Source organism: Ambystoma mexicanum, chromosome 2q, assembly GCF_040938575.1.
Source record: "Ambystoma mexicanum isolate Mex_15411 chromosome 2q, UKY_AmexF1_1, whole genome shotgun sequence".
NCBI lineage: Eukaryota > Metazoa > Chordata > Amphibia > Caudata > Ambystomatidae > Ambystoma > Ambystoma mexicanum.
In genome coordinates, this window is record NC_090924.1 from 944,475,045 (window position 1) to 944,489,309 (window position 14,265).

The 14,265-nt window shown below is 51.6% G+C and overlaps 1 protein-coding gene across 2 annotated transcripts in view; it reads left to right on the plus strand.

The window, feature by feature from the left end:
• The window catches only part of CDCA7L (cell division cycle associated 7 like), a 185,969-nt gene that overhangs the window by 91,725 nt on the left and 79,979 nt on the right, over nucleotides 1–14,265 (plus strand). The window lies entirely within an intron of this gene.

Sequence of the window (14,265 nt, forward strand, 5' to 3'; positions counted from 1 at the left end):
CGTGTCCGTTCATGGAAAAATGGAACACTGAACTGGTGCGAGAAGCCAACAGAGGTGGACAACACTTGGATGTAGTACGTCCCTCAGGAGCATCTGTCCACCGCCCACATGACTACTTCTGGTGTCCTGACTGAAAACTATTGACCGCACTGACCAAAACTGGCTGGGTTTGTTGGACATGAGCCCACGTCCTTGTTCCGTTAACCCTGGAGGGGACAGAGCATGAAAGGCCCTTACAATCACGCATGCTTTAAATGTCCATCATTCCCTTCAGCCAAGAGGGAAATGGAAGAGGGGTAAAGGAGGGTCTAATAAAAGTGTCTGCTAAAGAGAAACACTAGGGACCTATGGGGCATGTCTCAACAAAACTGGGTATTCAGAGCTAAAGTTCATATGGGAGTTTCCCAATCACTTCTGCAAATGAACACCATGCATGTCATTTCTAGTTTTATAGACCCTGCTGCTGCATAGACTGTTTTCATGGTTGACTTTTTAATCACTTTCTTTTTGTTCTTAAGATTGAGGATTTATCCAATATTCGCACCTGCAACTTTTTTCAACGTTATTGCTCCCAAAAATCTTTGTTTGGAAAATTAACCGTCGCAATTCTTTTAGAATGTATGTGTGTTTGTATAGCGTGAACCCTGCTTTGAAGCAATGGAGCACTGTAAAACAAGTGCATACAAAATAATATCTCAAGTTAAAGTTTTATCATCACTGATAAATATTCTGACTCCAGTTGATAGAGTAGGACATGGGCCTCTATGGCAGAGGGGTAACAACGTGGCAGTAATACAATTTCTACCACTTTTCCCGCTCCCCTGTACGTATTTGGCCTTGGAGTGGGGTATTTACTCCAGCATCATGCTGGAGATAAATCCTACCACTTTCAACTGAAAAATCAGCGGAAGTACCGCCAGTGGAATTACTGCTGGTGCTAATTCCACTGAAATCCCTGTGGAGTCCCGTGTACTCCAACAAATGGGGACTAACTCCCCCTACCACCACTTATAATCCGGCGATAAATCTTCCAGCCAAGTGGTGGCAACGGTAAATCTGTTTGCTAGTATTCCGGCAGATTTACTTTTGGAATACAGCCAAACTCGTAATGAGGGCCATTAACTAGTAACAAGCATTTGCAAGCAAATAAGCCTGGTCTTCGTACACTGAGTGAGTTGTCTGCTGAGCGTGAAGATGCATTTTGTTGACTATTATATAAGACTATGGACCTCATTCACAGAAGCGTGATGTAATGGCAAAACCCCATTGGAAAACACTGTGAATTAATGTGTGGTATGAGGTGGTCTACTTCTCCAGCATTGGGTATTTCATGGATTCGCATGCTGTGAATATTTCCCGTAGTCGGGCTGGGAAACCTCAGTAACTTTAACTTGGTGTTTTCCTATGGAAAATTAACACTTTAGTGTCCTATCAACGTTCTTTTTGGGTGCTTTAAGCTACACTAATGGGACATCCGATATAAATAGCCCTGCGGCTTCCCTTCAGATTTCAACCGTCTTCATACTGTTGGGATCACCTCGTCATTCTGCGGATGCCTGTGAGATCTGCCAAGGGTTTTCTCAGAAGACTCTGAAGGACTGCAACCGGCGGCTCATTTGTTGGCTGAACGAGGGCACTTACCCGGCTTTGGAGGTGGGTTTGGCCTGGGGGATCCATTCTTCGGTGGTCTTCAGGCCGAAGGGAAGGGCCTTGAATTGATAGTGCTGCCGAAGGGACCACGAAGTGTAGAAACTTTCGATGCCGCTTGTGGATGGGGATGTGAAAATAAGCATCCTCCAGGTCAAGCGACGACAGGAAATCCCCTTCCTCCAGTTGTCCCAGCACATGCTGAAGGCTGACCATCCGAAACTTCTGGGACTTGATGTATTTGTTAAGGCGGCGGAGATCCAGGATGGGCTGCCAACCACCGGTCTTCTTCCTGACGAGGAAGTACCGCAAGTACACTCCGGAGCCCTGGAGCCTCTTCGGGACGACCTCTATCGCGGCCTTTTTCAGCATCGCCTGTACTTCTAGAAGCAGTTGAGGGACGTGATTTTCTTGCCTGGCCACTGGTGGAACGCAGGGACACTTCCTTTGGAACTCCAGCGTGTGTTCGCGGGCCAGGGCAGCCAGCACCCAACGGTCGGCGATGGACTTCCACACAGTGACAAAGTTCGCCAGCCGGCCTGCCACTGGGGTGCTCGTGAGGGGGCCTGACGTTACGGCCAGTTCAGTCCTGCTTCGTCGCAGACGACCCACTTTGGGAGCCTTGACGATGACGATTTCCTCCGGCTTTGCTGCGTCCCCTGTAGGCTTCCTGGGCCATGGAACGGGATGGTTGGCGGTACGACGAGAAGTTGACGCCGAATCCTTTAGAGGCACTATGGGACTTGCCTCTGGAGGTCCGAAAGACGGCCATTGCTGTGGAGTGTGGCCAAAGCACGAGCCATCTCAGTATCTGCCTTCATGGCTTGCAGAGATTCGTCCACCGTCTTGCCGAACAAGTTGTCCCCGTCGAAGGGCATGTCCAATACCCTTGTCTGGACGTCCAGACGGAAATTTGTGGCCTTCAGCCAACCACGCCGACGAAGGCAAACGCTGTTGCCCATCTGGCGGAAGCCAGTTTAGGCAATGTCCGTGGCCAGCATGATGGCATGGTCTGATGCCACCTCGCCTTCCTGTAAGATTTCAAGGGCCTCCGCCCTCTTGTCATCTGGAAGGAAGTCCAGGAGAGGGGCGATTTTAAACCAAAGCTCCCTGTTGTAGCGGGCCACGGTGGCGAGAGCATTGGCTGCCTTAATGGTCGTTGCCGCTGACGAGATGACCTGTCGTCCCATGGCATCTAGCTTCTTTCCCTCGCCATCCGGTGGGGGAAGTGGACATCGATGCCACTGACCCTGCCGATTTCTTCCTGGCCGCCGCCGAGACCACCAAGTTCTGGGATGGCTGAGATCTGAGACACTTCGGTGCAGAGTATGGCACCCTGTATTTCTTCCTACCGGTCTCTCGGCCAGGGCCGAGGACGGGTTGTTCAGGAGGGACAGTCCTTCGTCCCAAATGTCGTCCAACAGCGGGATCAAGGGCACAGTCTTCCTCTTGGCGCTGATAAAGGAACCCCTTCTTCTGTTCCTCAGGGTTCAGTTGAAATAGCTCTGAGGCCCTAGATATCATGGCATGGAAGGATCCAATCTCGTCGGGTGGAGAAGCCCTGGGTACCAGCGGCGGGAGGTTCGTTTCGCCGCCGCCGTCGTCCGTACCCGTCGCCGCCTCCGACTCCCGTCTCATCCCTCGGTGAAGGGGATGGAGGTGAAGGATGGTAGTGCGGAGGCAGATGGTCTCCTCTTAAGTGGAGGGTCCCCTGTTGGTCCAGGCGCTACTGGATCGCCTGTCGGAGGCATGGGCGTCCTTGTCCTTATCTCCGAGCACAGGGTGTGCGGAGCTTGTAGGATGTCTGCCAACATGTTTGTCGGTGGTGGCAGAGGTTGCGACGGGAGCATTGGCAGTGGCATGGTGTTGTCCGGTTCCTCAACGCCCTGGCACTCCCTGTCGGTTCCCTTGTTGCTTTCCACGTCCGCCTCCTCTGGGTCCTTCCCGTAGGACCTGGCCTCAACAAATTTCTTGTTGAGCACTGCCTTCAGGCCAGAGAGCTCCTCGGAGGAGGAGATATCCGAGTCTGGCAGGACTACTACCCCCCTCCCCCCCGCTCCTCCCCCTCCCCTTTCTTCTCGGCCATGGGCGTCGGCCTCGGGGAGATGATCGGCATCGTCTTTACGGGGGTCTTCTCAATTTGCAGGAAAGAGGATTCACTGCGAGTGGGCAGGGAGACTCTCATCTTGGGGGGTAGGCTCCACTGGGACCGCATCTGTGGCCTTTGCCAGGGATGCCACCACTCCCTCAAAAGATGCCTTAGCCTGGTGACCCTGGGCATTCACGACCTTGGGCGCATCTGAGGCCTTCACACCGTGGGGGGAGGGTCAACGCCTTGCTCCCCCTTGGCTTTCTCTGTCGGAGTCGACCGGGCCTTCTCCAGAAGTTTACCCGGGTGGTCTGACTTCCTTTTCTTGCCGAGCCGGAGTGTTGGATCGTGGTTGTTGGCGATGCTGCGTCCTGCCTGGCTGCCGCAGAGCCTGTTCCAACGGCGCTCACGGTGCCCGCGGACACGCAGTGCTTTACCTTATGTTGGGTCGCCGGAGTGCTCTCAAAGGTCTTAGAAGACCGCTCAGATTTTCTCTTGGGAGAAGCATGCTGCCGGGGCTCACCCGCCACTGGGATCTTCGTCCGCAGCCAATCGGCGAGCCGCTTGCGATGGACCTTCATGGTGCGTGGCACCATGTCCTAGCAGAATGCACAGGCCTCCTCCACTTGTGAGCGGTCCGAATGAAGGCAATAAAGATACATGGAGTGCCCATCGTCCAGGAAGATCCCGCAGCACGCATCCTGGGCAGATCCTGACTAGAGGTGTCGAGTCTCCTTTATCCTCGGCCATGTCCACACGGTGTAGGCCTCCAATAATCTTCTGGAATCCTCCAAGAAGTTAACTCGATGAAAAATCGCCCTTGAGGGGCGTAGACAGTTCCGAAAAAGGGTCCCCGTTAGTCGGATGATGGAGCTAGAGGCTCGATTGACCGAAAAATAGAGCAAAACTCTTAGATAAAACGCAGTAAAAGCTCGAGAGCTATAGCACGAGGACTCCCAACACTTGAACGTGCGGTAAAAATTTGAAGATGGCTGCCAGAGGAGGGGCTTAGGTAGAGGGCAGTCATTGGCTGTGGGCAGTATGACCCAGAGACCAGTGATTGGTTGTTAGGAGAAAGACAGTTCAGAAACGAAACTGATTTTCTTTTCTTTACTGAGGATTCCCAGCCTGACGACGGGGAATATTCATGAGCACGTGAATCCATGCCAGACCCCATGCTGCAGAACTTCCAGAAATGGGGGTCTCCCCCCGCTAGACTAGCCACGCAGGAGAACAAGCAGTGTCTGGGGTTTGCCAGCAGAGTGGCTCATCCGGAGCCGAGGGTGGGACGTGTTCCCGTGGATGGGCATCTTGGCGTATGCATTTCCCCCGTTTCCGCTGATTCAGAGGATGATCCAGTTGGTGCTGAAGGACCCGTGCAGAGTGATCTTGGTAGCCCCATTCTGGCCCAGGCAGATGTGGTTCTTAGATCTCCTTCATCTAGCAGTGGAAGAGCTGCTTCGTCTGGGAACGGACAAGGATATCCCTTTGCAGTACGAAGGCAGAGTGTGGCATCACGATCCAGAATCTCTCAGCCTGGCAGCGTGGCTCCTGACCACGCCGAGTTCAGTCATCTCGGTATCTCACAGTAGTGTGTCGACGGATCCTGGAGGCGGCAAGGGTGCCTTCTACCAATGTATTGTATGGTAGTAAATGGGCAAGGTTCTGTGTCTGGTGTGAAGTACTCTGCGGCCCAGATTCTCCCATTTACTGTTACTGCTGGCACATGGGGGGGGCTGGCGTTGTCATCGATCAAAGAATTTGGTGGCCATTTCCAGGTTCACAAGACAGCGCTATGCTACTCCTCTGCTTAGTGACCGGTTGGTTAAACATTTTCTGAAAGGACTTTTTGTACTTTTCCACCGGAGAAGAAGTTTGCTCTGGTGTGGCATCTCAATGTGGTTCTCTGCTCTCATGAAACTGCTGTTTGAGCCCATGTCGACAGCTTCCTTGAAGTTCCTCTCGTGGAAAGTCGCATTTCTGGTTGTGATCACTTTTCCCAGAAGGTTGTCAGAGTTGCAGGCGCTGGTCATGGACCCACCGTATCTGCGGTTCATGAGGGACAAGGTTCTCCTGGCTACTAATCCGCACTTATCCTAAGTGCCATTTATCCCAAAGCCATTAAAGAACACCTAACAGCGCTTTCTTTCTTTAAGCGCTCATCCGAGGAATGCTCTTTTTTTTTAAGATTCCTTTTGGTTACTCCATTTCTAAAGCGGCTCACAAATGCACTCCCGCCTTTGCCATTTCAGGTTCCGAAGTGGGACCTTAATTTGTTCTTAAAGTTTTTGATGGGTGCTCCATTTGAACCATTGCACTCGTGTCCATTGAGGTTGTTGACCTTTTAAGACAATTATGTTGGTTGCTCTTACATCTGCACGCAGAGTGAGTGAGTTGCAGGCACTTTCCTTCAAGCCACCCTTTTTCTGTATTACACAAGAACAGTATTGTCTTGAAAGTCAGACCCTCCTTTCTGCCCAAGGTAGTTTTGGGCATTCATTTCAGTCAGAAATTGTGCTACCTGCTTTCTATCCTCCTCCGCATTCTAGTAAGAAAAAGGAAAGGCTTCATAGGTTGGACCATAGCAGAGCTTTGAGCTTCTATATTTCCAGGATGTCCAAGGTGAGAGTGGATAACCAGCTCTTTGTGGGGTATACCGGACACAAGCTAGGCCACCTTGTCTAGGTGGATTATCCTCTATTGCTGAATGCTATACTTTTGCGGGCAAGATCCCTCCAGAGGGCTTGCGTGCTCATTCAACCAGAGGCATGGCTACGTCGACAGCTCTGAAAAGGGGTGTCCCTATAAAAAACATATGTGATGCTGCAACGTGGTCTTCCATACACCTGTTCACAAAGCATTATTCTTTGGATACTTCCCATGCTCCGGATGTGGCGTTTGGTAAGGCAGTCCTTCTGCCCTTTAATTTCAAATATTGCTAAATCCTTCACCCTCCTCCACTCATGGATACTGCTTTGGGAGTCTGTCAATGATGAGGGATACGTTGGAGGACACAATCCATTCGAAGAACAGTTTACTTAGCCCATGTAACATTCTTTCGACTGGCTAAACTCCCTAAACACACGATCATTATCGGCAGGGTTGTTTTTCGAAAAGTCCAGCTAGAGGTTCTCTTCCTACAGGAAACCCCCTACAGGCAAGGGGTGAAGAGGGCATTGAGGGGGCCGAACATCGGGCAGGCATACTGGGCCTCTCATAGAGCCAGCAAGAAGGAGGGAATGGGTATTGTCCTAGCACGCTCTCTGTATGGTTGACTGAGTTTCAGGTGCAGAGGGGCTTTGGAAAACATTGGTTAAGGATAATTGAATGGACAATGATCACAATGGCGTCCCTGTACGCCCCCAACATGCACAACTGGCCTTTCTCAGAAACGTTTTCTTGGTGTTGGAGGAATGGGGCGAGAGGCCTACATTGGTGGGAGGTGATTTCAATACCATTATGGACGCGGCTGTGGCCTGGTGGTCAGCACAGGTTTATAGTCCTACCACAGAGGAGGGAACATAGGGCGCTCGCGCAGCTGCTTCCATACCATTTTTGGGAGGATGTGTGCAGGGCTAGATATCCTCCAGCGGTTGGTTATACTTTCTTCTCTCCCCCCACATCAAACTGAGAATTGACTTTCTGTTGGTCCTCGGGGAGTAGGTGGCCATGGTAGAGTCCCCAAAAGTGGAATCGGTGAAGTAGTGGATTGGTGGGTGGAGGAAGGACGACCTGGGACCCCAAGTTGGTGATGTAACAACTGACTCCTTGCAGAAACGGTCTTCCGGGACTATTTGCAGAAAGAGATTGGGCACTTCTTTGAAACCAATGCTACGGGGGAGGTGCAGTGAAAAAAGGTATGGGAGGAGGCCAAGGCCACGTTCAGGGGCCTTTATCATAAAGGAAGGAGCCCGGAAGAAACAAGAGAGGGCTGATTGAGGAGAGGTTGTGGGGGTACCTAAAAGGGGATGTGGGCATGGATAGACAGGGAGAGTTTGTTGGCCGAGATGCGGGATGAGAGACAGGAGTTGCGTTCGTTCTTGATTGTGGGGGGGGAGTGCTGAAAAAACTACACTAGGCCAAAGGGAGGTATTATGAAAAGGGGGACCGGGTGGGGACCCTACTGGCCAATAGAATAAAGGAACGAAGGCTGTAGAGAGTGGCACGCATAGGAGGGAAGGGGACCTTCTGGGAAGCCAGGGTGACCTTCCCAAATGTTTTGCACAGTTCTACGAGACCCTGTCTGAGCGTCCCCTGGAAGAAATGGCAGGGGCCATACAGGAATACCTATATAACGAGACGGAAGGAGGATGAAAGGGCCGTGCTAGAGGCAGAGATTACAGAAAAGAAAGTACTGGAAGCCATAGCACAGCTTAAGCCAGATAAGGTGCTGGGGAAGGACGGCTATACCTCCGCCTTTTACAAACAGTTTCAAGATATTCTGGTCTCTAACTCGATATCGGTTGCGGTTGATATCACTCCCTCCTTCTTGGAAGCACTTATAGCGGTTAGACCTAGGCAGGGTAAGGACCCCACATACTGTGGTTCAAATACTTGTGGTACTTGAAACACTTGTGTATGGGCGAGTTACAAATGTCATATCATACCGTCATATTTCTTTATTAAACATTGATGCCAAAATATTCGACAGGATATTGCCATCCCGACTGGTGGTGTTCCTGCCGCGTTTGGTGCATGCTGTCCAGACAGGATTTATTTGGACCCAGCAGGGTTCAGACGATTTACACATACTACATGTCCCGGAAGTGTGGAGAGAAGCGGCTGTGCTCCTCTTCTTAGATGCCGAAAAAGGCTTTTGGCAGGGTTAACTGGTCATTTTTGTAGGGAGTCTTGGGAAGGATTGCTATGGGGGCCCGTTGGATGAGGTGGGTCGCTGCCCTGTGCTCTACAGGCCAGAGTGGTAGTCCATGGAGGAGTGTCGAGGGTGATAAACCTGCATAGGAGTACTAGGCAGTGCTGTCCCCTCTCCCCCGTTAATGCATTAGTGATGGAACTCTGGGTAATCGAGCGGCGGGCAATCCAGAGGTAAAGGTGGTCCACCTAGGGGGAAGGAAGTATAAAGTAAGTCTGTTTGTGGATGATGCACTCCTTTACATCACTCAACCAAGGACTTCGGTCCTAGCGCTTTTCCAGGGTCTCCTAAAAAACAGGGAGCTATCTGGGTGTAAACCTAGTTGTCTTTAGACGTGACCAGCGCCAGTCAGCTGTATATGGGCACCGCCCCTGTGGGATTGGATCGAGGAACCGGTGCGCTATCAGGCTTGGTATTAGGCAGCTGTGGGAGGGCGGTACATTCTTACCCCTGGCCAGATTGGAGGAATGCTTGTGAATAGGAAAACGTTGTCATCTGCTATCCATGCGGTCCTTGCAATACAGAATGCAGCCCTTCAAGATAATTCACTGTTGTCAATACCCGCCGGCAAGGCTTGATAGTACGTATGCAAGAGCAGATTCTGGATGCTGGCAATGTAGACAGCTGCAGGCCAACTATTACCATATGTGGTGGGGGTGTTCCCTCATACAAAGGTAATAGACCGAAGAAATGTCTTTGCTTAAGGAACTGGGTGCGATGCAACGGGGGCGATCGTAGACTTTACTGTTTGGGCTACAGGTGGAAAATGAGGATGCGGGGGCGGAGAGCCACATGGTGCATACTCTGCTGGTGGCAGCAGAAAGGTGTGTGTCTTGGGGAAGGGCTAGAAGTCAGACGTTGGAGGAGGCTGCAACTGTGGTTGTTGTTTTCTTTGTTCTCTATTTTAGACTGCATGGGGGAGCCAGCAGGCAGGAGGGCGATTAGGGGAAATTTCAAACACTGATATGAGGCAAAATATTTCTTGAATTGCAGTAGATCACTGGTGATTTGATGTGTTACAAAATGATAATAAAACTTGATTTCCAACAACAAAAATCACACTGGTGAGGAGCTAGCTATAGAAGAACCAGGAAGGTGAGTTTGGTGTGGGAGCAGGAGTTGAGGCAGCATGTCTTCTGGAGCTTCCCATGTTGGCAGAGGTGGAACCAGAACACTTGCCTGTATGTCTGTGCTGTAGATTTTTTCGTTCGGCTCCAAGTCTCCAGAGCCTTGATGGCAAAGTGGCACCCGGTTCTGTGGCTGTTGATGCAGACATGGGCAGAAGCTTCAGGGCGATGAGGCCTTTGAGCAAGAGCGGTGATCCAGTTGTGTTCAGTGGATCAGGGAAAATGAACACTGCTGTGGGTTCTTTCTGGTCTTTGGAGAGGCAAAGCTTTACCATCAGATGCCTCAGGATTTCAGATGCCTCAGGATTTCATAGAGTGCTGGCGCAGAACGTCAGTTCTTCCTTAGATAGCAAGCCTTCCAGAGTGCACGTGTAGACCCGCTGAGTGGGCAAGATGGTCTGCTTCCAACCCCCCCCTCTCCCCAATTGAAACCAGCGAGGGAACCTCACACCCAACCAGACAACAAGCATACTTAAAACAAAGGTGTGGTCAGCCAATGGCAGATGATTGATCCCTCCAAGCACACCCATGCATTCTGTAAATGTCTCAAATACATGAATGCACACTGTCGCAGGCCGTTGTTAGTTGAGAAATAGTGCAGTCCAATTGGTGTGGGACTACACAAAATGTATCTTTTGGTATTAGGTAACCCACCTTTTTAATATTGGTCTGTACTACACCAGTTGGTAGTGTGACTGAACTGTCAGGCTTATCTTAAGAGGGGTAATGTGAGCTGTACAATGAAATCGGTAAACACTAGTATACAATTAAACACTTGCACATTTATTATTTATCTACACACAAAGAATTTAAAGCATTCTTTATAAAGCATTAATTGGCTGTAACATTAATCTCAAGTTGGGATTCGATTCAAAAAGTGAAAAATAAAGAGGTAAGTCATTAATTCATATGTTGCACATGTTCCAGCCCCTGCAGCTGACGTCATTTGCGTTCAGTATAGCATTTATATAGTATCACCTTTGCAATATTGATTTTTCAATGAAGGAAAGGTTAGGGTTAGATCAGAACAGACTGATAGGTTTTAAGAACAGTTAGATCCTCCCAAATGGATGCAGGCAGTCTATTATCCCAGCATTGAAGTGTTCAACATTTAAAACCTGTAAGGGAACAAGCACTGCCAAAGCTATTAGGTTCAGAAGGAGGCCTTTAGGAAGCCAGGACAGCCAAAGTCAATGGGCAAAGTCAAAGATCTGATGCTCTTAGAAAAATGTTTGTAAATAGTCGGTGTTCAAAAGAGAAATCACAGTAACTCAAGAGGACGCACATTTAGGAAGCACAAGCTGTACGACCAATGCAGGTAAGTTGAGGTCAACTTAGTTTAGGGTTAGATTGCACTCCAATAGGAAGCACCCCAAATGGCAAAAGGATAAAGTACCCCAATCCCCACAGTGCCTTTTTGAAATTTAGAAGTTGTTCCAGCTGGTTGCCCTCACGATGCAATGCAGTAGACCCTTGTTCTTGGTACTTGGACGTGGTGAGGACCGAGACAACAGAGAGGGACAGACCGACGGAGACACTTTTTCTCAGTGCCAAAGAATAACGAATAGCTCTGGTTAGGATTTCCTTGATCCCTCGGTTCTGGACGAGGATTTCTTGCTTGGGTCACCTAGATGCCCATGAAGACCTGGTCAGATTCAGACTTGGGAAGACAATGCACTCGCATGTGGTCGAGCTACTCCGGGTATTGGGCTTCTGCAACCTTGGAAAGTCAGGGGTTTGCGCAAAATAGTTTGTCTTGAGTCTGTTTGGTCCCACCAGTCTAAGGGAGGAAGTAGTCCTTTACGGGTCTTCCCTGTCGATACGAAAACGGGGTCCGCACAGCTGCATGGCTTCACCGACAACTTTGCGGTCTAGGAGCTTGCTGCTGGCGTCTTCTCTCGTCTTCTGCTTTGGATGTTATCCTCCAGTGCTTGACTCTGTTCTTAGTCCCACAGAACTCACTTTTTATGCCAGTTCTCATTCATTCACCGCCCTAGGCTGTCAATCACACAGCAGGTTGGCTGTCCTTCGGGACAGCCAGCCAGCCAATTGGAACTGGTTTCACTCAGGTACACACAGGCAAAGGACAGGGAAGTTTCGGGACCCTACCTCACTTCCTGCCTTTCCAGAAACACTGGAACCTGGGCGGGCTTCAGGGCAGTAGCCCGGCAAAGGCAAAACACACAAAGGACTTAAACCTGATGCAAACGGAGTAAAAGCCCAGAAGCTATTAACCAACAAGAAATGGCAAAAAAAGAAGGGGGTGGGAGGGAGGGGTCATTTTGAGAAAATGGTCACACTTAGGCGCAGCACTGCAGCTGAGGCATCAGCCTGCAGATGCATGTCACTAGGTAGTAAAAAGGAAACCACTGCCACCAGCCATTCAAGTGAGTTAGTCTAACAAAATGTTATGAGGAATGGGTTAAAATTAATATGTAACCCTCTCCACCCGCAGGCACTCCACATAGGGTGGTGTGTGCTGGACCAATAAAGTAAAGGTAAGTTCTCCAGCATGGGGTCTGGCATGGATTCACATGCTCATGAATATTCCCCGTCGTCAGGCTGGGAATCCTCGGTAAAGAAAAAACCAGTATCAGTTTCGTTTCTGATCTGTCTTTCGTAGTAATAACCAATCACTGGTCTCTGCGTCATACTGACCACAGCCAATGACTGCCCTCTACCTAAGCACCGCCTCTGGCAGCCATCTTCAGATTTTTACCGCACGTTCATGTGTTGGGATCCTCGTGCTATTGCTCTCGAGCGTTAGTGCTATTTTTTCGCGCTTTTTCACAAAAACTTCGATTCTTTCGGTCAAAAGAGCCTCAAGCTCCACCGATCCTACATCCGATCAACGGGGACCCGTGTCGGATTCATCTGTGCCCCTCAAGGGTGAAGATTTCGTCGAGCTACGCTTCGGAGGACTCCAGAAGCTTCTCAGGCCCGGTCTCGGAGATGGCCCAGGAGAAGGGAAGCTCGACGCCCGGAAAGCTGTTCAGGGCCTGCCCTGGATGCCAGCTGCAGAACGTCTTCAAGGAGGACGAACACTCTTTCTGCCTTTACTGCCTTCATGGGGACAAGACGCACGTGGAGAAGGACTGTGCGTTTTGCGGCAACATGTCGGAACGGACCATGAAGGACCGCCATCAACGTCTCGCCAGCTGGCTGGAGGGTAAGAGCCCGTCTGGCGAGAAGAAGAAGAAATCTGAGCGGTCTTCTAAGACCTTTGAGGGCGCCCCGGCGACGGGGGCCCAACATAAGGCCAAGCACCGCGAGTCCGCTGGCACCGGGAGCGCCGAACGGTCGGGCTCTACGGGCGCCAGGCAGGGCGCACCCTCCCCGGCACCATCAACCACGAGCCAACGCTCTGGGTCGGGTAAGAGGAAGGCCGAGCACCCGGCGAAGCTCCTGGAGAGACCCCGGTCGAGCTCTAAGGCAGAGGAGGAGCGTGGCAGTGCCCCCTCCCTCAAGGATAAGGCGGTGAGCGCACCTAAGGTGGTGAAGGCCTTGATCCATTCGACCAAGCCCTCTATCGAAACGGTCGCGGCGGCCCTGGCCCAGCCTGTGGAGGCTGCACCAGTGGTGGCGGCCTCGGGGCCCAGAATCTCCCTGCCTCCTCGGAGGGAGTCTTCTTTCGTGCCCATCGATAGGACCCCCGTGAAACCCTCCGTGGGGAAGAAGGGGGGGCAGGGCGTCGGCGTAGATTCGGCCTCAACCTCAGAAGAGGAACTGATCGAGGTCTTAAGCCACGGCCTAGGCGTGGAACAAGACCAGCCCGTCGGAATGGGCCCCGACGCAGGTGACGACGACGACATCGTCGAGGATACCGACGGGGCCCCTGCTCGCCCGTCGGATTCCCCTCTGCCAGCGCCGCAAGACAACTCAGCGGCCATTTTGTTGGCTATACAGTCCTTATGCTCCGAGATAAGGACGAGACTACCGTTACCGACGGAGGAACCTCTCCCGTCGGGGGATCCAGAACCGGGACCTTCTGGTGTTCCCCCTACCAAGAAAAGAAGGATTCATCCACCGCCTCCTTTTCAACCGTCGCGCCCCGTCCAGCCCTCCTCCCCGTCCACCCGAGGGGATGATACGGGGACTGACACGGCAGCGACGGGTACGGACGACGAGGCATACGACGAGGATTTTCCGTCGTCGCCTCCCACCAGGGCTTCTCCGCCCGACGAGATTGGATCGTTCCACTCAATGATCGCCAGGGCATCCGAGCTTTTCCAACTCTGCCCTGAGGAGAAGAAAAAGGAAGGCTTCCTTTACCAACGGCGCGAGACCAAGAGGAAGACGGTCCTCGCAGTGCCTCTGTTGGACGACATTTGGGATGAGGGCCTTTCCCTCCTCAAGAACCCTTCCACGACGCCAGCGAAAAGAGACCGGTACGAGAAAAAGTACCGGGTCCCGGACTCGGCCCCCCTATGCCTCCGGGCGCAGCCTACCCCGGACTCCGTCGTCTCCGCGGCAGCCAGGAAGAAAGCGGGGGGGGGTGCGGCCTCCACGTCGACTTCCCCGCCGGACGG